Raw genomic sequence first — 27686 nt, 5'->3', positions numbered from 1 at the left:
TTAAAGCCTGAAATAGAGAGACTCCTTAATCAAGGGCTATTAGAACCTTGTATGTCACCTTTTAATACTCCAATATTGCCCGTTAAGAAGGCAGATGGGAGTTATAGATTAGTGCATGACTTACGAGAAATCAACAAAAGAACTGTAACCAGATTTCCTGTAGTGGCGAACCCCCATACTTTACTTAGTCAACTGAGTCCTGAAAATCAGTGGTATAGCGTAATAGACTTGAAAGATGCTTTTTGGGCACGTCCTCTAAAAGAGGAGTGTAGAAATTATTTTGCTTTTGAATGGGAAGACCCAGATACCTTTAGGAAACAACAGCTGAGGTGGACAGTTTTGCCTCAGGGTTTTACTGAGTCCCCTAACCTCTTTGGACAAGCCCTCGAACACATCTTAAAAGATTATAACTTGGGGGAAGGTGTTACTTTAGTACAATATGTAGATGACCTTCTGTTAGCAGGAGGCAACCCAGAGATGGTACGAAAGGAAAGCATTAAGTTGTTACATTTCTTAAGCCTCCAAGGATTAAAAGTATCCAAATCTAAATTGCAATTTGTAGAAGAAGAGGTGAAGTATTTAGGTCACTGGATTAGTAAAGGGAGCAAGAAATTAGACCCAGAGAGGGTAAATGGAATTCTTTCTCTCCAGGCTCCCAAAAACAAACGACAGGTTAGGCAGCTCCTTGGACTACTGGGGTACTGTAGACAATGGATTGAAAATTATAGTACAAAAGTTAAATTTTTATACCAGAAATTAACAAAAGACAGGTTGCTTAAATGAATCCCAGACGATGAGGAAAAATTAGAAAAATTAAAAACTGACTTAGTCAACGCTCCAGTATTGAGTTTACCAGATATAAGAAGGCCCTTTTATTTATTTGCCAATACTGAAGACGGCATGGCATTTGGGTTATTAACCCAAGAATGGGCTGGGAAAAGGAATCAGGTTATGCAGTTATTAGTGGAACCACCCTAGAGGTAGTAGAATCAGGACCACTGAGTCCTAGCTGGTCGGCTCAAGCTTGTGAACTATATGCAGTACTAAGAGCGTTACAGATTTTAAAGGAAAAAGAGGGAACCATTTATACAGACTCTAAGTACTCCTTTGGAGTAATTCACACTTTTGGAAAAATTTGGGAAGAAAGGGGACTCATTAATTCACAAGGAAAAGGGCTAATACATGAGTCTCTAATTATCCAGACTCTCCAAGCATTAAGAGGTCCTAAGAAAATAGCAGTAGTGCATATAAGAGGACACCAACAGGGAACCTCACTACAGATCAGGGGAAATATTCTAGCTGATCAAGAGGCAAAACGGGCTGCACTACTAGCATTGATGGTAACAGAATCAAACACAAACGAAAGAACAGACCCCACCAAATTAGGATTCACGTTTACTAACCAAGAGAAAGAAAAATTGAAACAAATGGGAATTAATGAAAAACAAGGGGAATGGGCATTACCTGATGGGAGGAAGGTTCTCCCGAAGGCAATGGCTTGGAGAGTTATGAAGGATTTCCATACTAAAACTCACTGGGGAGTACAAGCATTGGTAGACCAGTTTGCTATTAAATACATGTGCATAGGAATTTATAATGTTGCTAAGGGAATAATAAAAAGCTGTTTAACTTGCCAGAAAATTAATAAGTACCAATTAAGAGAAAAGATTCAAGGGGGACGGGATTTGGCATACAGACCATTTGGAAGAATTCAAATCGATTTTACAGAACTACCAAAAGTAGGACGGTACAAATACCTCCTAGTATTGGTAGATCATCTCACTCATTATGTGGAGGCCTTTCCCACTGCTCGAGCTACAGCAAATACTGTGATAAAAATACTCTTGGAAAACATCATCCCTAGGTATGGAAATATAGAAGTAATTGATTCGGACAGGGGTCCCCACTTTGTGTCTAAAGTAATCAAAGAGACATTGACTTCCCTGGGGACCAAGTGGGAATTCCACACTCCCTGGCATCCACAAAGCTCAGGAAAAGTAGAAAGAATGAATGGAGAAATCAAGAAACAACTTACCAAATTAATGTCAGAAACAAAGATGTCTTGGGTTAAGTGTTTACCCCTAGCACTTCCTGAATATCCGGACCCAGCCCCGAACTGATACTGGAATATCCCCGTTTGAAATGCTATATGGTATGCCCTATGATATGGAATTTCCCACTGATCACCCAGTATTGGAAAAAGACAATTTGCAACCATACTTAATAAACCTCATGAATAGGAGAAAAGAACTACGCAAAAAAGGGATGGTAGTACAGAGACCTCCATTAGAAATTTGTATGCACTCCATAAGACCTGGAGACAAGGTGTTAATAAAAACTTGGAAAGAATCCTCTCTTACCCCTCGTTGGGAGGGACCGTTTCTTGTTATACTCACAACAGAGACTGCTGTCCGGACTGCTGAAAAGGGATGGACTCATGCTACCAGAGTGAAAGGACCCTTAACGCCTGATCACTGGGAAGTAGCTGAAACATCAGGAGATCTGAAGCTAGTGTTGCGAAGGAAGAAGGACTAAATGAATTTTGTAAAACCCCTAACTGTGTTTGTTATCCTTTTGTGTGTTTTAAATGCACTACTTGTGAGGAAAGTTGGTGGGCGCACTGCGTCCACAGCTATTCCCCAAAGGAATACTGTGACCAGTGCTATAAAAGAGAAAGAAAATTAACCAGTCATCAACAGGAAAAATTGTGTGCATACCAATGAACCTAAGCCCCATAACGTGAACATAGTACAAACTCTTTGCAAATTCCAAATGCTCCAAGTGCCCTGTACGATCCCACAAGTGAAAGCCTGGAACTGGGAGGCGTTAAGGTGTCGATAACAAGACCCTAACCCCACAGAATACAACTGCTGCCGAGAAGATGGAAAGCCCCGCTGCTCTAAGAAATGAATGGAGTAGGCGGAGGAGGCAGAGACGTATGGAGAGGGGAAAATAAGAAAGGCCTCGAAGCAACCAGTTCAGGTGATTGTTGTGGCAAGGAGAACTGGAAAGTATGGGGAAGGAAAAGATCTGAGCATGCAAATCCTGTCGCAAGACAGAAAGGGGACACGTTTGTACAATTAGCTAGTAATTGGAAGATGAACCCACCAACTCTCCTCACTATAGTGGTCATTTGGGCTATGGGAGGAATCGCAATTTTGATGTTAAACCTCCATTTTATGAAACCCCTAGTGTTATTATTAATTGGGTTAACTTTCGGACCATGTATATTTAACAAGTCTGTGATGTGTTAAGGAGATTTGAAAAACAAAATTAGTTAAAAGAAAAGGGGGGAATTGTAATAAAACATATATGGTATTTGTTATTCAAATCTCAAGGGGAAAAAGAAGTTGTAGTCAGGATGTTGTGGCCGAACAGTTTTGTAATTCTCTTATGTAAATAAGAAATAAGATATATGTATATAGTTTCTATTGTTAAAATCAGTTGTTAGAAGGGAGCTAAAATGGCCCCCATCTTCAAGCCACTACAAAAACACCTGTGCTGAGTCATCCCCCTTCTGTGACGGAAACCTGAGACAAGCCCGCCGAAACCTGAGAAAAGCCCGGGAAAACTTGTTTACAACTTTGCAGACCCCTCAGGGTACGCCCATCATGAATATGGATGAAGCCTACACTATAAAGGGACTCGGTTCTGCCGGGTCAGGTGTGTGTCCTGGTAGAGCAGAGACTCCCGGCACACCCAGCGCTGTTTTGCTCACTCGCCGCTTGCTAATAAATTTATTATTGATCACTAAAAATTGAGAAGTGGTTATTTCCCACTAAATTACTTTTAATCTATAACAGAGGCCGCTGAAGGTGACCGTGTCGTAGTGCAGCAGGGAAGAGAACTTATAATGCACGCATGGCATGGCTGATGTTCCACTCACTGGCTCGGTTCGAGTTCTAGAAGAAGAAATGAAGGTGATGAGAACTTAGAACAAAGCACTTGTACCCAACCAAAAGCAGTGAAAACAGATTATAAAACCTAAACATCAAAACATTATGTTCTGATATGTTCATTATGTTCTGACGGCAAGGACTTTGTGAGTCCCAGCCGGGAATGGCCTAACAGGCCCCATGTGGGCCTCGGACTCAAAAGATGGTGCAAGTCCATCACAGAGAACGGGATTTTGCCATTTACGTGCCAGTACAGGCATCCAGAAGGTAACTGCTGCCTTTATGACACTCTTCAGCAAAAATGTTTATTTTGTTTGGTGCTTCCAAGCTTATGCCAAGCGAATACGGCCAGTGGGTTCCTCTCTCTCCGAGGGCCATCTATTCAGAAGATGAAAAGCCAGGAAAACAATCCCCCGTCTCCTCAAAAGGAGGCTGGTGCTGTGTGAGGAGCCAGGGCTCTGACACGTGTACATTGACCCTCCTGCTCCGAGGGGGAGCCGCTGCCCACGGCTGGGCCACCCGCCACCCCGCGCTGCGCCTCAGGGACTTCACCTCGAGGAACTGCTCCAGCTTCCACAGTTATTAACCTCAGCTACTACTGCCGTGCTTGTCAGAAACCATGCCGGAACACAACTACTGAACAAAACTGACCCGAGTCAGCAGGCGACATTTTGACGGGGCTTTGGAGCCCAACAATAATTAATTGGTCTCTTCCAAGCCCACCAAACCCTTAAGCACATGCACCATTTTACTCAGGTGATAACCACGGGAGGGAGAGGCCACAGTCTCTCCAAATCACCTCGTATCTTTGCTGAAAAATCTGCAGGACCCCTTCAGCCCTGGCCATCTGACCTCAGTGAGACCACCGCTCACCTTGCCCCACGGACCCACCGCTCACATTCACCTGGGTTTTGTTTCAAAAGCTTCACACTACTTCCTTTACTCCTTGTCTCACCTGACTGTTGAACCTTTGTCTAACCTCACTGTTTGGTTGCTCTGAAACTCACAGCCTGCAGCTCTGAAGCCAGACAACAACAAGGGGAAGGCCTGAGGCCAGCGGCCCTGCTCCCAACACACGCCCCGGGATGCGCAGAGGAGCCGGGTTCAAGGTGACAACCTGCGCCCGACGGCTCCCCCCGGCCAAACCCTTCACCCAGAACCACCGCTCTGCCCGCGCCGAGCGCCAGGAAACACCTTCAGGGCTTCCAGCTGTCTGTAGTGCTCAATTCTGCGTCCTTATTCTTACAGAACCGAAAGGCCGGGGGCCGTGAAATGAGCACGGCCACCCAGTTCACCCAGTTCACGTGCAAGGGGTGACCCCGACTGCACCGCAGCCCCCATGTCCCCCCTGCTGCCTCCCCCCTGGACCGCGTGGGAGGGACAGCAACCAGACCGGCCCCCGGACCCCATCCCCCTCCCCGGAGCCTGCCTGAGCCGGCCCTGGGCCCTCCGAAGCCCCCCCTTGAGCCCCTGCTGGCCCCCAGAGCCCATCCAGACAGGCCCTGGGCCCTCTGGAGTCCTCCCGGAGTGATCCCAGGGCCCTCTGGAGCCCCCCTGAGCATCCTGCCTGGAGCCCCCCAAGCCCATCCCCGGGCCCCCCAGAGCTCCCCCCCGGCCCCACTCACCACAGCAGCTGGGTTGCTGGGTCCTGATGCTGCTTGCCGTCTCCTCCTCCTCCCTGATCGCCTCCTCCTCCTCCTTACTGATCACCTCCTCCTCCTCCTCACTGATCGCCGCCTCCTCCTCCTCCTCATTACACGCCACCTCCTCACTACTCTCCTCCTCCTCCTCAAATGATTGCCGCTGCCCTGCCACTGCTGGTCGCATCCCGGGCGCTACTAGCACACAGCGGGGGCAGGGCTTCGCTCGGCCAATGGCAGCAGTGCTGCCCTGGTTGCTAGGAAACCGGGCAGGGGTGGGGCTTCGCTCAGCCAATAGCAGCAGTGCTGCTGCCCAGGTTGCTAGGAGCCGGATGGGGGCGGGGCTTTGCTCGGCCAATGGCGGCAGTGCTGCCTAGCTTGCTTTCTGTCTTTGCTGACTGAAGAATCGCAGTGATGGACAAGGAGCCTGCTGAGGTCCTGACCAGACCGACCCTGACAAAGCCTGGCACTGCCACACAGTGAGAGAGCTGTAAACGTCATTCACAGGAAAAGCTGTGGGGAAAGTCACGAATCATCTCCCATTCTGCAAGTCAAATTCTTGACTGTTTTCTCACTACTGCTGATTTAACTGTAAATTACTTCAAAATAACACTTAAAATTCTTAACTTTTCACACTAGTAATTTCTTCGTGCCGTAAGAGAAGCACTGTGCTGAGAAGGCACTATGAACATACCGCAATATCTACATATATGCATTTTGTCTTCCCTTAGATGAAGTTATTTCATAATTTGAAACCTTAGCAGAAGGATTTTTGCTTTTATCCTGATCAGACATTTAAGTGCCAGCCCCCTGCTACAGCTGCAGCAGAAGTATTCAAGCTGTTTCAGCACCAAATTAAACTTTCACTTTCCACTTGGCCGTTATTTTTTCCTTCCTCTTAATTTTTATATTTAAACAAACAGTTTAAGTTTTTGCTTACTTGGGGAAAACCAGTGCTATCATTCTCCTGTTATGATAAGCTACTGATCTGAAGGGCAGAAGGATGAGACCCCCACGAAGTTATTTAGAAGAGTGGGAAGAATTTGAGAGTCATATGTTGGATGTTCTTTGGCTGTCCAAAACTGAGGAGGGGGAAGAAGACCTACAGGGAGCTCAAGGGAAGCACAAGAGAGCATCTGGGAGCCAGCAGCGTGATGGGGGCATGAGACAGCGCTGCACTGCCATGTGTCAGGCACAGTGTTTTCAGGAACTGCAGAGGAGAGTTAATGCCACTGACGAGAGCACAGCTCGTCTGACGTGGTAGCCCTGCTGGTCCTTCACGCACCGGAAAGATGAACTGCGACAAGTGAAGGAAGCAAGGCACGAATTAAGCTCCAACTTTATTTGGATACACGATCCCTTTTATCTCCTTCCACATTAATATGTATATGTATCATCATCTAATTGGTGATATCTAAGAAGCAGCATTATAATATCTCGGCCCCCTCGGCCCCCCTGCGGTTTTCGCATTCCGTTCAAAATCCTCCCTTCTCTGGCTCCTTGCCTTAAAAGTTGTTTACCACTTTGTCAAGGTCGCTCCGTCCTTGTCCTACCCTCTTATGTTCTAACTTATGTCAAGTGAGGCCTAACATATGCTAAATGCGGCCTAGTCATGCTAAATGTCAGTGGTCAAGTCGTCTAAGGAGCCATGTCCCTGTTCCTTAAGCCATTCCCCAACAATGAACTGTCCCTGGAAGAACTGGCGAGGAGAGCTGCGGGGATCGCTGGGACATGGGAGATGGACATGCGTGCTGACGTCAGGAGTGCGGGATTTGCTTGGGCCAGAAAAGCAAGTGGGAGAAGAGTGAGGTGACTGCTGTAAATGCAGAAGAGGGAAATAACACTTAGGGAGAACAGTTACTAACGCTGAGGGGTGTGGGCACCTGAAAAAATGTGACTGCCTGACCCTGAGTAACTTTAAGTTGCAAACTGGAAGAAAACTTCTTAATGCTTAGAAGATTTGGGTTCTGCAAGAGTCTTCCAAGGGAAATAAAGAAAGGAGGAAGCAACCAGCCAAGCCCTGACTGCTCACTATGGAGCTCAGTCACCTTTTGGTGGGCCTGGAGATCTCTTCCAGTCTCTCCTTCCTCCAAATTAACTGCCTCTGCGGGCATTGCCTTTCAAGATACATGTTCCCTCTTCACTTTTTAATTGCTCTGATGTCTTCTTGTTTGAAACACTGAACTGTTGCTGATCAAGTATTTTGATGGCAAAAAGTGCTATGCTGACAGGATCGTTTCACTTATGAGTTGTGCTTAGGTACCAACTCAGATAATGTGGTTTCATATAGCAAGAATTACACTTTTTAACCAGTTAACAAGCACGGGAAGGACTTTACCATGTTTGAACTCCTCTCCCATTACTGCTGGCGTTGATGCAGATCGCTTGTGTGCAGAGTTCTGCTGTGGAGAGCCTGGGGCAAGGATCCCCATTACACGGTACCGGTCTGAGGCGTTCATCTCGGATGTTAAAACAGTTGTGCTTAGCATCAGTTTAGGTTAGAAGAAAGTTTAAAGGCTTCTGAATTCAATGTTTACACACCCTAGGGTCCTATAGTGGTGTATTAAGATAGTGTCTTTGGGTTGTGTCAGCAATACAGGATTTGGCCATTCCCTATACAAGAAAAGCCAGTAACTGTCCATCTAAAACTCTGCCATATAATTCAGGGTAGGACTGAATGTTGTCAATGTAAATCTTATATGAAGAACTACCTCTAGAAATGTTACTACTTCTTTCTGCAAATTAAAATAAACAATAGCTCTTACCATTTTGGAAAAAAAAAAGAAGAACTTGTTCACAGGAGCAGTAGACAAAGCATTTGGATAGAGTGGACATGTGCTTGTTACCAGCATTGCCCAGGAAACCCCACCAAGAAATCCCAGCAGGTTGCAGTAAATGCCATGTCCTAGAGCGGATACACTGGAGTTAGCCTGCAGTCTTTCAATACCCAAGGATACTCCTTCAGATTTGCAGCACCAACTTCACAATCTATAGAATACTCAGTGCACTTCAGCCTCAAAGTCAGTTGTTATTGCAGTGCAATGAGGTCAAAACTGTTGGTCCTTAACCGTGATGAGAAAAAGAATCATTACCACACCACTTCCCAAAATACCGCTACTCTGAAATTTGCCTACACTGCTACAGCTACTGCTTCACTCCAACTTCCCTTAAGACAAAATTTCTGCCATTCTTCTAGCACTTGCTCTAGCCACATGCACAAACAATACTTTCTTATTCCTTATGGATCAAGCTTTTATACTTAACTTGGCTTTTTTACCATCTGTAGTCAGGTTCCTGATAAGCAGTAAAGCACCTTGTCTTGTAGGCACTCCCCTCCTCTCCTCACTCTACTCCCATTAAAAACCACACTCACTCTACCCCATGGACAGACCTTGAATCTAAACTAAAAAACTGGCTTTTGTCTGAAAACTGTCATTTAAATGGCTATCCATGGCTGAAGTACTTCTAAAGGTCTTATTTCTTAAGCATGAGGTGCCTCTGAAAAGCTTAAAGATTACAAACAATCACCTTACTCACGTTTTGCCCACAGTTTAATCGCACAGAGCGTGAGCCGGAAGTTCTCCTCATTTGGCACTAGATGTAGCATTTCATCGGTAACTCTAAGAAAAAAGTTGAAGGACAGAAGTTCCTAGTAACAGGTACAGGTCTGTTTTATGCTACGCTGGATCAATAGCTTACAGTTTATCGTTCAAATCTATGAAAACAAGTTTGGATTATTCGCTTTGTAGTATGTTTATAGATTACACATAACATTCAGTATCCCTCCAGGTAACTGGAGCCCTCAACAGCTTTGTCACAGTTTATAGATTATCGCCAACCATTTTTAACAAGGCCTTTCTAGAGGATTCCAAAAGCCAGGTTTCTTTCGACAGCCAGGAACAATTAAACTTATTAAATTAAAATTAAATTAAATAAAAACAATTAAGTTAGGCTTAAATATCTTTATTTTTTCCTATGAACTACCACACATTTTTCTCTATCAAGTGCTCCACCTATTCACCTGAAGCAGTCTCTGTGGCAAACTGGAACAATGCACACACCCTTATCCAAGAAACATGAAATACAGGTCTATCTAAACACACGGCTCCTTGAAACATCTACATTTAAGCCCACTCACCACCTCCTCAGATCTCAAGTACACAGGAGATCAGCTTATGCCCCTTGTACAGAAACTGGAGTTGTGTCATGTGCATTCTAGACAACTTCAGTAACACTTTCTTCTTAAAGATGTGTAAATATGCTCACCATTTAAGCTCAGTATACATCCAGGCTTCTCAGCAGCCAGTCATCTCTGAGATCAAGATTATCAGAAACAGTTTGCACAGATGGTCTTGCAAACACCAGATCAATCTTAAGAGGAAAAAAAGTGCCAACCGTTAGTTAGAATGCTGCACTGTTTGTGAACAGCACACCAGTGGGGGACAGTTAGTCAAGTCTAGAAAGAGGGGTTAACATTTGCATTTAGAACTATGTGACTATAGATACATCTCCCAAGAGACTTATTTGCCAAAAAACTCAAGAAAATTGCTAGAAGTTCCATATTTTATTTACAAAACCCTTCATTTACAAAACCCCCTTTCTAAGCTAGGGAAAGGAAGGGGTTTTTAAGTTGAAAAAGATTACTCTGAACTTAGAATTTCCATTAAAAGGGAACTTAAAATTAATCATAAAATTAAGACGTAAGTTCAACCACCTCAGCTGTACTTCAGCAAAGGAGAGAGCATTTTCTCTATTCAGTAAGCCCTTTTGATCCTGAAGCATCTGGTTCATAGCACAGTCTGAGGCAAGGAAGTTATTCTGTGAATGTCTGCACCAGACAAAGGCCACAAGAAGGTCACGGAACAAGTGACTTCATGAGAGTGGTACCAAGCAGTGACTTGCTTAGGTACTACAGCACGCAGGTCTCCATTCACCGTGTAAGAGGCAGTCAAGATACAGGGATTCCTGCAGCTGACAAACCCAGGCAGGAGTCACGAGTACCTTCACTTGCCATTTCCCAGATTGTCTCATGACCACTTCACTTCTGATTTGCAACAAAGCATTTAGTCTGCTGACATGATTCACACAGTGAACTACCCCATACCCATCCCTCTGTAGAAAGCCAGCTTGTCAGCGCTGGGAGAAGTCAGCAAGGACCCTGCCTCTGCTCCCACTCTGCACATTCCCTAGCAGATAAGTGCCGTTCCAGCAGGCTCCCCCACTCTAAGCACAGGGCAGAAAGGGGTGTCTCTAATGTCCCCCCACCTGCCAAACTCCCTGGGGGCTTATTTTCCTATAAGCTCCCATTTTACTGCAGCGTCTTCTCCTGGGATCGGCTCTGGCCAGGCCGTTTAATTACAGTTTCCTGAATACACTCTAAGGTACCAATAACCTTGTAAAACAGCATGGTCGCAGCTCCCTGGAGAAGTTCTCCTGTTCCAAAGGAAGAAAAAAAGCAAAACGCTTACCTCAAAGCCATCAAACTCAAACTTGACAACTGGTACAGACGCATCTTCAACTGCCTGTAAAGGAGCGGATGACTGTGTAAGAAAACATTTTTTGCTACTTTCATGTTCTTCCTAAACTGTGATAAACTACAGAATTCACATTGCTAAATTTGTAAGTTACAATCAGTATGGCACTAGTACGGTCTAATACTGGCTTTAAAAATTTCCTTAGCCAGGAGATTCAGAGGCTGATCCTGTGTTGTAATGAACCAGCAGTGCACAACGAGCCATCAGTGTCAGTGCTGGTAAGGCACTTACCTTGGCAGTGAGGAAGAAAAGTAAGAGATTTCTGTTGCTATCTTACCACTGGTTAACATCCAGAGAAATAGAAAAAGTTCTGTCCACATCTGACAGTGCGCACTAGTCTTCCTTATTTTGATTTTCTGCCGTGCCTGAGGGGCTGTCAGATACCTTATGGGACAGTTTTCAGTGCTGCAGACCCCTTGTCAGAACTGTGCCACAGCCCACTGAGAGTCTGTTCTCAGGGGACAGTCATCCCAGCAAAGGCTCATTCGCTGTGCACATGAAGTCTTTCCAAATGTCTGCACGAGGAAGACCAGGCTAAGAGGAACGCTTCTCAGGAGCTCAGTGTCACAGGCGAGGTGCGCAATACATCACCCGGCGGTGATTTTACAAAGCAGTCTGCACGTTCACAGCGCAGCCCCTACTCACTTGATGTCAAGCTGACAGCGTGTGTCCCTTCTGCAACGTCTCGGGCTGAGTGGCCAGAGAGGAACAGGACCAGGGGAGAATGAACTAGAGGTTCTAAAGTGCATCCAGAGGGACACCACGGCGAAGGCGCTGACAGAAGCCTTTCCACATCACCTTCAACTGCCTTAGCTTTCAGGCTGCCCCTTCCTCTTCCTGCCCCTTACTAGACCTAAGATTAAGGCAAGGCTCCTAGGGACAACCTTGTTTTCTGATACAGCTGACCCATTCTCAAACCAGAGGCAGGGGAGAAGTGTACCACAAAGATTCTTATGTGATGTACAGTCACTGTGGAAAAGAACCGAAAGCTTGACTTCTCATGCTGCAGGACAGTATTTTAGAAGGTACTCAGAAACAACTGCTTTTTAAATTTTGGCTTGTAAGACATCCACTACCAATATGAGTCTTTAACATGAATATTCTTTTTGTAGAAGTTGCACAATTATCAATGAGAGAGCTCAGTCGCTCTTAGATTCTTTATTTCCTCCTGATGTTTTAGTTTTTCAAAGAATCTGATCTTTCTACATGTCTAGGAGCAACAGAAACAGCATCTCTGTCAGCACCTGCAAAGAGACTCCATTTCTTGTTATTGTTGGAAGTCACTTTCAAACATTAGAACTATCACCAGACAATTAAAGTTCCACCTTTCGTGTGTACTCCAAGACAGTAAGATCCAAATGTAAATATTTTGCCACCAACATTCGTTACTGTTGAAGGGGGAAGATTCTGTGGGTAGAAGAGAAAGAATTTACTTTAGAGTATAAGATACACGTTGATCTATGTGCAGCTTCAGGCAGCATAGAAGTTTTTTAGAAAGACTACAGCCTCCATAAACCATGTCTTCTCACTCCCCTACTGAGTTGTTAGTCTAATAGACTGCTACTGTTTTTCTGAAGTGAGTGCTTGCAACTCAAAAAAAAAAAAAAAAAAGAAAAAAAGAGATGAGTAATGTAGAAGTCCTTTCACTAATTTACAGAAATTAAGACCTATTATTAGTCTTCCCCACAGCAGACACAGATAAATTAACACGATCTAAGAGATATATATAAAGGGCAAGTCCAGTGTAATCATTTCAAATTAGATTGGGGGCTGGAGGCTGTTTGAGGCAAGATTAGTGCCATTGACCATCTATCTCACCCCACAATACCTTGTTTCAGCTTTGTTAACTGCTGCAAGTCAACTGATAGAGCCACTTCACACATCTATTCAGTGCCCCAAACACTTCAAGATCTTGATCTGAAGTATCTTTAATTCCTTATTTCAATGGCAGTTACTACAGTTCTACTCAATACTTAAGAAGAAAAGTTAGAAGTTGAACTTCAACATAAATCCTAGTAGTATGGCCTTTGAAAGAAAAAGGCTTCAGCTGTTTTGATAAGAACATATAAAAAAGTCCTTACCTTGCTCTCACCAAGTTCTGAAATCCATTCGTTCACAAAGTTATTCAGTTTACCAAGAAGAACCAGCCTGTACAGAAAACTCATGTTAAGTTTGCCCTAAAAACCCAAGAGGTTAACAAATTTGACAGTCATGTTATACCTGTGATTCAGTTCTCCCCCATCTTTCAATACCCCAGATGGCTTCATTGCTTCAACTATCTTCTGAGTATGGATGCAATCCATCTCCTTAGGAGGAGCCAAGCTAATCAGAGAAGTAATTCCACAGTGCTTTTGAGGCTGGTTCTGCAGCTTAGAATGGCTGTGGGAGAAAACAAAATACTGAAAACTTCACAAAAGAAAAAAAGAAACAAACACCACCTTCCTGGAAAACATCCTTCAGTTTACAGGTTTCCAAATCAATGTCTGTTCTTTTACCCAGCATTAATATAAATGAGAAAAAAATTGTTCTGCTTATGATTTTTAGATAACTTGACCTAATTTAAAAGTCACAACTACTTTTTCAAGAATATTTGTGAATATAAGAAAAGATCTAAGTTGCTACCATCTTAATAGAACTTATTTGCATTGCTCTGGACAGTTAGAACTGATCACCAGGAAATGAAAAGGTTTGAAATCCACTAAGGGTGACACTACACACAGCAGAACTTTTGGACACATTTCAGTTTCGTATCAGTTTTCATTTAAGGATATTCCCATCAGCTTCCTGCTAACATTAAACAAGACCATTTAACACTGGCTTCTTTTAGTTAAATGTATTTGCTGTGCTTCTGATTCTGGAAGGGCATTGTAGTTGATTGTAGAGGAAGGAGATATAACAAAGTGATCTGTTAAAGAGCTGATGCAGTAAATTCAGCATTGCCTTGTTTTTGTTTATGGAAGAGTATGAATGGAAATATCAAACAATCTGCACCTAATTTTGCTAGGAGAGCCTCATGCACTTAACACAGTGTTCAGTTTTTAGAGTTCAGAGGCTTAGCTGTACATACATCTGTTTAGTCTAAACCCAAGAGATGTACGTCAGCATATAAAGCAGCACAAGTTAAGCTCTGTATGCAGAGGGTGCTCAAACCTGGCTTAGCCAGCTCACTGCCCAGTTAGGCTGAGCAGGACACCAGGCACCTGGGTTTGGAGCCCCCAGAACTCCAATTACAGCAAGGCATAATTTGTGCCTCCAACCCTCCGCTTGCCCTGCGTGTTTAAGACTTATTTGCAATCAGAAGCAGCACAGGACTGATATGGCAGGACAACATTAAATTAAAGGCAGCATTTGCACAGAACCCTTGCTTTAGAAAGGGAAAAATGGAGAAGAAAACCACAGTTTGCAATACCAGCTGAAATCAGGACAGAGAAAGGAGCGGGACAGGAGGGAAGCACTGTACTGAATGGATCAAGGGTCTCTACAGAAACACCAGTAGCAAAAGGGGGAGATGCATTAAAAGGTCTGTACAACTCATCACGCTTGTCAGAGTCCACATCCAGACCCTAAGGCTAAAGGGATTAATGATGCCATTATTCAAACTGGCTCTTTTTCCACTTCACAGCCAGTCAGCCTCAAATATTAGATGGGTTAGTCAGAGAACCATAGAATGGTTTGGGTTGGAAGGGACCTTAAAGATCATCCAGTCCCAACCCCCCCTGCCCTGGGCAGGGACACCTTCCACTAGCCCAGGTTGCCCAAAGCCCCGTCCAGCCTGGCCTTGAACCCTTCCAGGGAGGGGGCAGCCACAGCTTCTCTGGGCAACCTGTGCCAGGGCCTCACCACCTGCACAGGGAAGAATTTCCTCCTGATAGCTAATCAAATTCTACCTTCTGTCAGTTTAAACCGTTACCCCTCATCCTATCACTACACCCCTGATAAAGAGTCACTCACAGGAGCCCCTGCCCCGCTACCACACACCCCCCCGATGCAATACAGCTGTGAAGGGTTTTAAAATCCATACAAGCTGTTGATTCTTGGTTTGTTGATCAAAGATCTGCTGGCAGAAGAAACATTTCAAAGCAATCTCTTGCTTCAGCTTCGATGAAGAATTATGCTTCAACCATACAAATGAACTAAGAGGAAGGGCAATACAACCCATTTTCTCTGCAAACCTTAGCAAAGCCCAACTCTGACCCCATCTGCACGTTTTTACAGTGGAACCTGACTCTTCCACCCAAAGAAAGTGACTATAGAAATTAGTGCAGGAGAACCACTGGGATTGCCCCAGGCATCATGAAAACAAGGAGCCTGCAACAGAATTCACCGAGGAGACAGACAGGAACTGCCAGACGGCAGCTAGACTGCTACTGAAAAAACATTATTCCAGACAAAACATGCAGAAGGCCAAAGGTCAGTGTCAACAGTGAGTACGAGCCAGCACTGCACAGTCACCAGCTCTGCCCTGAACGACTCCAGGGCAGCGATAAACAAGCCCACGGAATCAAATGCAGCCTGACCTACAAACTAAAGATTGCTCATCGGTGTCACCGCACGGGCAGAGCAGGTACTGGGGAAGAACATTTGTGTGACCACCCCTCGATTTACTGCTGCAGGGTCAGGATACACCGGCTGGAAGGGGGAAAGGACATGAACTTCACTTTGCTTGGACAGCCCAGCAAAACCGACCCAGCAGTTCAGCCACTTTTAGAAGCCTTTTCAGCATCCATTTCCAACTGTCAACCTTCACTTATCAGGAAAAAACTGGGGGTTTTGAATGAGACCTGACAAACTTATCCCTCGCACAGTAACCTGATTAGGAACACTCAGAGAAAGCCACATCCCCCCCATTTCAGCTGGATATGCACCCTCATCCCAGTGTGGAGCCTCAGCCAGCAGCAGCCCGCAGCCAGCCAGGCCGCTGGGAGGGGGCCGGGACACCCCAGCGCAGAGCCCTGCTAGCACAGAGCCGCCCCCAGAACCGCCCCAAACCAGGGGCTACGACCCCCGGGCTGAGCCCCAGAGCCTCTAGCCACTCGCGCTCCCTGCCTGCCCCTGGTAGAGGCCGGGCAGTTCTGGAGAGGAGCTTTCCCGGGCGGGGGGCAGGTTCGCCCCTCACGGGGCTGCGCGGGAAAAGCCCCTCGGGCAGACACGCTGCCCCCCGCCCCTCTCCTTCAGGGCGCGGACCCGCAGCTGCCGGCGGCGGCGGCGGCGGTGGCTGGCGGCAGCAGCGGCGGCGGCGGCGGCGGCTTCCCCCCCCCATCGGGACTGACGGGCCGCGCTCGCCGGACCGGCAGGGCCGGGGCCGGGGCCGGGGCCGGTCGCGGAACGGGCTGAGGCGCGCCCGTGCCGGGCGGGTGTTCCTGCGGCCCGAGCCGGAGGGTGCCGGAGGGAGGGGGCGGACAGGTGAGGCAGAGACGCCGCGGGGGAGGCTCGTCCGACCCTCAGCGCCTCGCCGAGATGCGTCCGGCCGTTCCCGCCGCCCGCCATCCCGCTCGGCAGCTGCGGGAATCGCTCCTCGGGCGGCCGCTGCCCCGCCGGGGCCTCGGCGCGGGGAGCCCGGCGCTGAGGGAGCCCTTGCAGCGGGGCCCACCGGGGAGGGGCCGGCGTGTCCCGCCAGAGGTGGCCCCGCCAGCGGCCCTGTTCCTGCTCCAGCCGGGGGATGTTTGAGCTCCCCACAGCTTATTGCCGTCTGGCATTTTGGGCCACAGAGTCCGTCACAAAAGCTACCGAAAGTCTTCCCTGAGGCTACTCTGCACCGCGGCGTTCAGATGGCAGTGCCCCGCTGACAGCCCAGCCTGCAGAAAGGTTCAGGTAAAAAAAAAAAAAAAAGATTTCTGGAGAAGGGACAGTTCTGAAGTGCTATGAGAGCAATAGTTCAATAGTGTTTCTGCTCTTTTGCTCGAGTTTATGAATTCTAGTTTCTGGTATTTTTCTGAAGATACTTGAGAGTGTCTGGAAGGACAGAACTGAGGAGACAGATTGGGTTGGCTACTCTGTCAGTAATGTATTTTCATAGAAAACAAGGTTCTTCTGTTTTTTGCCAGCTATTTACGTAAAATTCTTTCTAAGATGTGACTGTTGCATTCCACCTACATCGTTTCCACAGTATTATGTGTAGCAGTGATTAAAAACTATTATGTTTCAGAGTGTGTAGAATTTGGGAAGTTTGTTTCAAGGTAATGCTTTCCTCTGCTGTGGGTATTCTATTAACTTTAAAACAGTTCTGTGTAGTGCCTGGGTTATAGAAATGCCCAATAACCAATTAAATATTGTTAGTTGGGGCTCTTTTTTTGGTGTGCATATGTGTTATCCAGATAGCATACTGAAAAAGTGAAATCTGTGTTCTTAGAGTCCTATAGGGTGGGGGGGGTGTTTTGGGTTTGTTTGCTTAGCTTTGTAAATTGCTGGTATGTCTAAAGGAATAAATATTCTCTGTAATATAAATGAGGTGACACCTGAGTACTTTTAGTCTGTTAGAGGGTGTCACTGTTTTTATGGAGATGCGCTTTATAAATATAAATACACAGGCTGTGTGTTTTCATATGTTATAGTCTGTGCATCTTGTATTTTAATCTTGTCTGTAGACTTAACGGTAGGGTGATGTGTTTTAGAAAACACTTCTGGGAGAGCATGTGTTTGATAAACTTCTAAAATTCAACAGTCTAAATGCTTATTCTTGGCTAAAAGAAGTTGTTTATGTACTTTCTATAGATTTTTGCTGTCCTTGTTTCTTACCCCTTTTCAGCTGCTGCCCCTGTATTCCACAGGGGATATTTGCTTGTAAATGCCTGTCCCTTTTCAGTAGAAGGGGGCAATCTTGTCCTATTTTTCCCCCCTTAGCAACTCTTCTTGTCTATTCAAAGCAGGCTACCGAGCTTTCTGCTCAGTGCACAATTCCTGTGGGTTGTTTAGGCTAATCTTTTACATTTAAGTCTTTGCTGTGTCAAGTTTTGGCTGGATAAGTCAGTTCAGGTGTCTGATCATGTAGCTCTGTGGTCAGAAATATTGACCCAAGGGAAGAAGAAAGAACATGTTGTGAGGAGAGAGGAGGAGGAGATGGTTTCTTTCAATATCCCCAAGGTAAATCCTGAACCTTATACAGATCAGATCCTTCTCGCTTACTTAAACTGTCTTTTCATAGGTACTTCTGTGGCAATTAAACCGGTCTAACCCAGGCTGAGGTGATTTTTCTCCTTTCGCTCAGAGTCTGTGCTGAATTGGTGTTGAGCTAGAGCTGTTTCCTGACTGTTGGAATATGTGCAGGCCCCTGAACACTGCTGGGGGTGCAGGGGAGAAGCAGAGCCACAGCTGTGGAGTGGAGAGGTGGATGACAGACAGCGGTCTGGATTTAGGCTGGTTTACAGTGTACCCAAGAACTTGCATCCTTTTCCAGTATATTGGTTTAAGAAAGTTTTATAATCTCTCTCTACAGTTTCTCTGCTTTTCTTCTCCTTCTGTGATTCTGTGCAGCTGGGTGTGCGTGTCTGCCTGTCGTAGCTGTACACAGGCACCCGTAACCGCAGAGTTGAATGGGAATTCTAGTGAAGTACTGAGAATCTCTATATTGGTGAGATAGCTTGGGGGTTTTCTGATGGGGAGAATACAACTATCAGCTTTATAGGATCAGCTCTTACCCATAGAGGGATGCACATTAATATTACCACCGGCAAATATTTTCATGATGCCTGTGTCACAGGCTGAACTCTGTATCTCAGGGGTATGGGGAAGATTATATGCTTAGATCCGGGCTTTAACGCCTGTCCCATCTTTCAGCTGACCTTCTGGCACTGTTGGTTGTGTTTAAGAGATAGTTCTTTTACTAAGTGGGGTGTCTCTGAGGGGCTGATATTTATGAGGGAGTGTGTTGCTGGAGTCATACAACAATGCTAACAATAAGCAATGTGCCTGTGTGAGTGGAAAGTGTGATACTTTAGTCTGTCATTTTCTTACCTTGTAGCTTTTTCTCAGATGAATTATGTGTTGCAAGCCATTAAAAAGAAAAACTTCATCCAGAAGGACTTTTATTGTATTTTATTTGGCAAAGTGCTTCATGACTCTTGTTAGAATGTTAGGATATTAAAATGTAATGATTAAAGGAGATGATTAAACTTTAAGCAGATTTTTGAAGGCAGTTCTGAGGAACTTTTTGTATATGCATGAAGTTATGTACCAACTACTGTACCTGAACCTTTCTGCATCAACATACAAAATCTGACTGAAAGGTGAAACTGCTACAGAGAAAATATTGGTGTGATATTCAAATAGTATCCCCAGAACAGAGAAAAATTTATCAAAATTATTTTCTTCAAACTTTGGATTTTTCTTACAAATGTGGAGGACCTTATCTGTGTAATGTACCGTATTTCACTAGAGATTTTTGCCAGCGATAATTTGTATATATGCATGTAGGCCCTGAAGAATATCAGCTAACAATAACATGAAATTCAATACTGGAAAGCTGCGTTTTGTAGCAAATGTTCTCAAGATTTACTGATCTATCGCATTATGTAGGCAGGTATATGGTAAGAGATAACAGTGAACAGTAGAAGGTGGGTTTGCTGAAGACAGATTTCAGATGGGTGGATTTAAACAAATAGTGGTTGAAGGGTTTTTTTTTTAGTTTTTTGTGGTTTTGTTTTTTTCCTTTATCTTTGAATCTCATCAGTCTACTTAAGCGACATAATTCTACAGAATGTTGGTATTGGTACTCTAACAAGCTACTCAGAAATGTGAATGCATAAACCATTCATATTTTCAGTTGGTCCAGACTGTTGCTGCTGAAGCACTAAGCTTGCCTTGGCAGGTGTGACTCTGGCACTCTGGTGTTGCTCTGTGTCTTTCTCGGCTGGCTTGCTGCTGATGGCTCTTAGCTCCTGGTGCTGCCAGTTGTAGTGGGCTCCTGGCTTCCCTGCAGTCACCTGGTAGGATTTCAACTGGCCACTGTATGCTGAGCCAGCAAAACAGTACCTCTGCTCTGCTGCTTTCCCAGGGAAGTCTGGAATGCTTGTGCCCCTTAATGGGAAATGAGTCACAGCTCATCACCGGGACACCACCACAAAAAGACTAGAGAGAAACTTGCACTGGCTTGTAGGGCACATGCAGTATCATCAGGAGGTGGACAGGTTTCACTTCAAATTGAAGCTAAGGTTAATTATGGCTTTATAATACCATACTAATTATATGTACTGATAATAATTGTAATTACCAGCTTCTAAAACAGGTCAGTTAATGGGAACTAACTGCAGGCTTGCTGAAGCAGCACTAATCTGGCTGCTCTCAATGAAGTGTGTCTCTGATCAGCTCATTCTCTCTCGTCAGGCTGAAAACCAGACCCAGGATATGAGTGCTTAGTCTACAATCATGTTGATTTTGCTTTAGGTTTGTCTTTAGCTGTTGGAGATTAATGAATCAAAATGCTGTTTGAATTTACAACCAGTTGTAATCACTTGGCAGTGTTATTTCTAGCTGTTCTCTACTTGGCTTACCTGAGCCCATCAGCTGAAGGACTCTGCTATTGTGCCCTGTGGGAGTGGGGTACAGCCTTCAACGTCTAGGAACTAGTGAGATGATAGCAGGGGGTGTTGAAGCCTTTTTTGCTTTTCCACTGTGTAAGCACTGTGCTGTGTATTTGTTGCAACCATGTCCAAATCCACCACTGGCCTTTCCTCTTCCCTCATTTTGGCCCACATCACAATCTTCTCTGACCTTAGAAGAGGGGCCTCCTTTGATTCCACCAGCAGCCATCAGACACAGCGACAGTATGTTGGAGATATTCACTGATGTGGAAGTGCAGACAGGACCTTAGATGCTTGATAGCTGAGCGCAAGCAAAGGGTCTGCTTAGCAAGCTCTGTGTGTGCTGGCGTTTGGATAAGCAGCTGGCGTATGGATCGCAGGTTTCTTCAATATCTTGGGGTTTCACTTGAAGGGGAAAGCTAAGGTGGTAGTTTGAGTGTCCCTCTGAAGTGTCTGCATCTCCTATAGACAGCCCTGATATTTTTGGTTCTGTAAAGATTTGATTTGAACTCTGGTCCCTCCAGAGGTATTACACACATAAAATTCTTTGCCACTGCAGTTTACCATTAAGGTGCTTCCTTTTGGGGAAGAAAGTTGAGTGGAAAGTGCACTTGTTCTAGAGAAACAATCTTAAACTAGAAGAACAGTGATCTCTGCTAGCTAACACCTGAAGAAAGAAAAAACCTTTTGTGGTAGGTGTTGGGTTGCCCAAATTCAATGGGATATGCCTCCTGTAGTTTTTCTGTTTGTGTTTTTTGGTTTTGTGGTTTGTTTTTTTTTTTTTAATTTTACAATACTACCTTCATTTTATAGGTAATATTATAGGAAGTGCTGAAGAGGTATAACTTGTTAATGTTTAAAAAGGGTTTTCTCTGACCTGAATGGAAGTTTCTACAGATAAATGTGTTGTATCTTTGTTTATGAATAGCTTTAAATAGAGAGCAGAAACACTTATTCTTCTCTTGATAGAGAAAGAGAATTAACCTGTTTAATCTTTGTGTTGTTCTTTAGTTTATTTTGGGTGGGGGTGGGGACCCAACTCCTTGGACAGCTGATGTTGTGTAGCACTGGTATTTGTTCTAGTTCCATTATGGCTCAAGCATGGCTGTGAGACTGGTTTTGGGCATTAAAGCCTGATCCTAATACCCCCGATGCACTGTCTCTTATCATGCTGAGGAGTCTTTGCCATTAATTCATTCATTTAGTGCAGAGATCGCATCTAGTTCTGATGGCTTGCAGGGAAGCTCTAAAGAGAGGAATGGATACTGATAATTGCTGAAACACCTCAATTCTGTGTGAGAACTTGGAGAAATGTTCGTACCCATTAGCTCTGTAGTAAGACCTTGCTGAAGTTTTTTCTTGCCTTTTTCCATGATAGCCTGATGTTCAACTTCATGTGGAAACTTAACATTTGTCAAAAAGTAGTCAATTTGAATTGTAAACTTGAGCCCATGGCAGGGAACTCTCAGCTGGCCAGCTTCATCTAGCTGGTCTCCTGTGCTTGAGGAGGCAGAGGCTCAGCCCTTTAGCTGGCAAGGCTCTAGGGAGGTTGTGTAGGTGTGCTTGTTTTAACCTGTTCTTGATAGGGCCCATTGTTTGGGGGGAAACAAAAAATAACATCAAACAAATAATAAATAATTCTGCTCTAACGTAAAACACAAGTAAATTATATTGAGCCTTTTAATAATTGCTCCTGTGATGGCAGTGTGGCTAGGCAGTGCATCCAGACATGGGTAAGCGTTGTCTGGGTGGAGCTGTGCTCTTGTGGAGACCTGCTGGTCCTGGAGCTGACCAAGGATAAGGCTGTTGGTTCTGCTGCTGTTTGTTCACAGTCACTATTTTCCCATAGTCTGTTCCCATAGTCCTTACACTGAAATGGGGAGGGAGAAATTGAAAGATGAAGACACTCTCCTGATGTTCTCTGTATGCTTGCTTCCATTCTGGGCTTCCCATCTGCTATTTGTGTGTTTGTGCTGTTCTTCCTCGGTAATTATGAAGGGGCAACTCACGGGGCTTACATGAACTGTATTACAGAATGATGAAGGGGATGAGAGCTTTGAAAGTCATAGTGTGGCATAAACAGTGGTTTGGCTTTTCCACTGCATTTATACCTCCAAATTTAGAGGAAAAAAAATACTAAAAATTAACTAAAGCCTACCACTATATTCTTCTGAAGCAAAAATGTAATTTAGAGTAGTTGGAGAGGAGCTGAAAAAGAAGAGTACAGTCATACCCAGGTCTCATCTTCTTTTAGAGAGAGCTTTGTGATTTTGGCACCCGTACCCAGCCCGGGGCATTGTTCATGGGGCTTCTTTGTTGTAGTTGATAAAGTAAATCATAAATAATTGTTCTTTTCTGTTTGATTGGTTGCCCAGTCAGGGAATTGGCATGTGCAAGGTAAGCAAGGAAGTAATGCTGACTTTATCATAAACAAGTCTTTTTTTTAAAAAAAACAAAAAAGCTAACTGAAAAAGAAGAGAAGATGAAGCATAGGAGAATGACAAGTAATGGGCTGAAAAGTTTGGAAAAGATGAGCAGCGTTACAGAACAAAGTTATTACAATTCTGTAGTTTATGTGTGTATCCTTTAGGACTTCTTGCCTATCAGTGTTTGTACGTGTGGTTATGCAGAGTCAATCGCTTTTGCCATGATGACTGGCAGGCAAATGTATGGGACAGAATCAACATCCCATACCAATGTGAAAGTGCTTCCAATGATGTTAAAAATGTTCTTACACATCTATGATGTATTCTCTCAGATACAGGTAAAACTTGAGTGAGAGAATAGAAAGCAAGAGAGAGAGAGGAACAAAAATGAACAGTGGGAAAGACGAGCGTGGTGTTCATGCAACTGCTTGTAAATAAGGCAGTTCAGGGGCTGCCTGCAGGAATATACGGCCTGGGATGGGTGTTCTAGGGTGTGGGGAAACACTGACAGGTTTTGAGTGGCTGAATACAGGGTTTATTCTCAGGTACATCAAGTCTACTAAAATACAAAGGATTTCCAGGTGATATAAATGAACTTACTCCATTTTTTTTTAAGTTTTCTTTATGCTGTGAGAAAAGAAGAGAATGGCAATTGTGCAAATAAGCCCCCAGTCTGTGGGAGCTCACAGCTGTATATCTAGCAGACACATTTATGTCTTTATTGTACTTTCACCCACCTGGTTCCTCTTAAATAATGTGTATTTGGTCTTTTTCTATTAATAAATTTCATTTTAGTCTGAAAGATCTTCCTTCTTTTGCTTGCTGTCTGCAGCAATGTAATGAAAGGGAGGTGTTCAGAGGGAAGACTGCTGTGAAGATTTCAGATGTACTGTGTATACTGTTTTCTGAGATGGTTGAAAATTGATGCAGTAGGAAGTTGTTGCCAGAGAAGTTTTCCATCTTTGAAGCGCTCTGTTTTCCCTGAGGAGCTCTTGTTTAATCAGTGATAACTAGATATGGTAACCCCTTTCTGGGATGGCTCAGTCCACTCTTCAAAGAGAAGTTTCTAGGTGGTGTTCTTTGCTATTTTGTGCAGGAATATTTAATTATTTCAGATATTTAGGAAATAATACTACTTTGTGCAACGTTGCTTTTAATTATGCTCTCATTTGCCAAACTTGAATATTTTATCCTAGTGTGAAACCAGGGACAAGCGTGACCCCAAAAAGTCATTCTTTAATGCTTAGTGTTACATGATTTGCTGTATCACCTGAGCAAATGACCAGCACTTAAAGAGATGAAAGAGTTACACAGCTAAAATCATACACATCTTGAGAAATAAAAGAATTCTGGTCACTTCAACATGGCCATGAAAATAGTGTGACATTTTAAGATAGCTGAAAACTGGGTGGGGAAAAAAAAATGTTCAGTTACAACCATTGAGGGGAAGTGGAGGGCAGAATGGTGGTCTTTGTGTGCCTGTGAATTTGCCAGGTAGTCCCCATAAGTGCAAGTATGCTTTTTGTTAAACTGCTGGTTCCTTCCCTTGAGGAATGACCAGCAGGTTCTTAATGTTTCTGGGGACTGTTGTGTAATGTACATGGATAGTGACACTGAATACGCTCTACAGTCTGGAGAAATACAGTTGGTTGCAGTGATCCTAGAAAGCAGTGGGTACTGTTAAGCAGAACTTTTTGTTCATGAATCATCATCTTAACAGTTGAGTTAGGGTTTGGTGATTGGTGTACTGTATCCATGTCACTTCAGTGTGATGCTGCTGAGATGCAGATTCTAGTATAAATTTTGGGCTCCAGAGGCTTATGCAGGGCTTTCTAGTGGGCATGAGGTCTTTCTCCATGTGCCATGCTGTATCAAGTGGGCTCTGCTGTGACACTCTACCTTCTCTAACCTAACTTCTGCTGCATGTGGTCCTCCTGGCTATGCCATGTCTTTCGAGGTCACCTGCCTGAGGAGCACAGTAAGAGAAGAGCTCAGCTCTGAAGCTCAGGGCTGCGATCTTCTAGCAGCAAAACTACAGTGGTCTTGCTGCTGTGAGAATTGTCCTCGATGTGGCATCCACATGTGTGCAACACTATCTATGAATTGTCTGCTTTTGCTTTAGGGTTTCTTTCAATGCCCACAATTTCTTGAGGCAAAAAACAGGAAGTAAAATTAATTTTCTGAGGCGTAAATAATGTGTTTAGGTGTTCAGATGTTTCTGTGGTATGTGATCTGCAGCCCTAGTTAGTCATGCCTGCAGGAAGAAGCTACTGGCCAAATACTTGGTTCCTAACTGTGCTGTGCAAATCTTGTTATCATGTAACGGTCTGAGGTAGAATGTCGCTGCTGAGTGAAGGTCTCTCTGAAAGGCTGGATCTAAAGTGATAACATAGACACAGATCTGGAACTGTTACTCTGCAGCTCAGTGAATTGGTGTTTATTTTTACTCATGTAGAAGTCTTCTGTGTAATTCACTAAGCAAGAGACTAATGTGTAGGCTGCCTTACCTCTTTCCTGGGACTAACTTTATAGATGGATTTTATTTTTTTTTTAAACTATATATGAATTCATTCCATTTCTCCTTTTATGTACCCTGTCAATGAAGCACATAGGAAGATAAAAGTATTAATTGCCTTCAACAACTTAGATGGAGAATAAGTAGGTTTTCATATTGCTAGTTTCATACTGTACTGTAGTGAACAGCCCTTAAGGGCCCCCCCAGGGTGAAGTCCAGAACTTGAAAAAGATTAGAAAATAAATCTCAGCGCTGTTCAGCCTTTACCTCCAGCCGTGCAGCTTTCCAAAAAGCATACAGTAGACTTTCAGTCTAGTGAATATTTCTTGGCTGAACAGATAAAAGCCTTCAGTTTCCTGGCAGAGGACAGAGCACAGAAAATGCTGGTTGCACAGTCACTAGTGGACTCCCTTTAATGCTGGCTAGATGATTGTGAGAACTTTTAAAATAGCGATAGGGAGAATCTAATTTCAGTGAAGCAGAGTTCATTCTTGGTAAAGGGATTTCCTGCACCCAGGTCACTGTAACTGTAGAAACCCCTACCTTTTCTAATCTTTGATGGAAAGGGAGAACAGGTTTTTCTGAGTTCTTGGTGAATCCCCGAGCTGATAGTGAATGCTTAACACGTTGAATGCAGGGGGAAAGAGGCTCTTTGGAACTTGCTTCCAGTAAAGCAGCATTCTCTAAATCAGAGTAACATCCTCACTGAGCCGCTTAATAATGAAAACGGTGGTCAGAGGAGTGTGGCGGTGAATGTCCTTGGAGGTGGGAGAAAAAGGCTGAAGCAATGTAAATTAATTTTCTCAATCTTTTGTAAAGTGATTATTATCTCTGATCACAGCCTGCTCTTAGGAAATTGTAAACAGAATCAAGTGTACTTCTTTTGCACTGCCAAAAGAAGAAAACAAAACTTTTGGTAATACTAAACAGGAGTGGAAACGATACAGACCAACTGTTATGTAGGCAACTAAAACTGTGCATAATACAACACAGATGAAAGGCTACTTTAGAACTAGAGCTTTACTGTAAAAGATAAGTGTTGGGTGAAAGTCACTAGGAGAGTGAGCATGCTACTTCAATGTGAACAGGATTTGATATGGAGCCAAGTTCAGACTGAAGTGGTACATGTTGAACCTCAACTAGTTCTTCAAGTTCTGCTAGAAAACTTGTTGCTGCTCTTTTTGCTTTTCCTTCCCATTTGACAACAGCTAAGATGGAGCAGTAGGAAAGATTTCTTTGAAGGTGCTTTTGGTTTTTGATGTGAGGGGATCTTTGTTTATTTTGGAACACTCACTCCACAGAGGGGTAACACGCAATGTGCTTCCAAATGTTTGTGAAGGAATTTAGGGAGTAAAACACATTTTGCCAATATCCATGTGGGCTAAGTCACATCACACTAAAATAAATGATGAGTGATAAAGCACAAGGTGTTCAGTGTGACCATTCACAAATAGCCTATTCAATGTCGTGCTTTACAAACACTGAGTTTCCCATTCTTCCTGTTGCTAACTTTATAGATCTTGTCACTGAAAACCTATGAACTAGATTCTCAGCTGGTGAAAACCTGTGTATGTAATCAAACTTGCACAGTTTAGTTGTAGCCACCTCAAGTACCTCTATAGTGCTGTGAAGACTGTAACTTTTTAAGTAGTAAGGTGTCTGCCAGTAGTGAATGCCACTAATGCAATGCATGAAAACTTAGTTTGCAAGCAGTATTGCTCTAGAAGGGCGATTCCTCCCTCCCTGCTTCATGGAAAAGGGGAGAGTGTAAGGTGAATATAGTCTAAAATTTCTCAAGGAGCTGCATGGGTAGTTAAACACACAATGGCTCTTTTATGTAAGACAATTTAGCTTTAATAGGAGGTATGTGGCTAAATACCCATGCAGCTCTTTGAAAATATGGTAGCTGGATTGCGACAAGCAAGAGTGACCATAATAAGTGCTTTAAACCCAGTAACTCAGTGCTGTCAGAGGAAGCTTATCTGATGATCCGAAACCTGAAATCAGCCCAAATATTTTTCACTTTCTCATGCAGTACTCTTTCATGAGAGACTTTTTTTTTTTTTCTTCCCCCCCAGGAGTATACAGCAGGATTTTATGGTGTTCTTTGAAAGCTGTAAGTTAACTTTGTGTGTGTGTGGCTTCAATTTTTTTTTTTTT

General features: G+C 44.1%; 1 pseudogene; it reads right to left on the bottom strand.

The window, feature by feature from the left end:
* Positions 1–6813: 6813 nt before the first annotated feature.
* On the bottom strand, positions 6814–15719 carry LOC141938253 (poly(A) polymerase gamma-like; annotated as a pseudogene).
* Positions 15720–27686: the final 11967 nt, after the last annotated feature.

Source organism: Strix uralensis, chromosome Z (genome assembly GCF_047716275.1).
Source record: "Strix uralensis isolate ZFMK-TIS-50842 chromosome Z, bStrUra1, whole genome shotgun sequence".
NCBI classification, from domain to species: domain Eukaryota; kingdom Metazoa; phylum Chordata; class Aves; order Strigiformes; family Strigidae; genus Strix; species Strix uralensis.
This window is presented reverse-complemented; position numbering and strand designations above follow the sequence as displayed.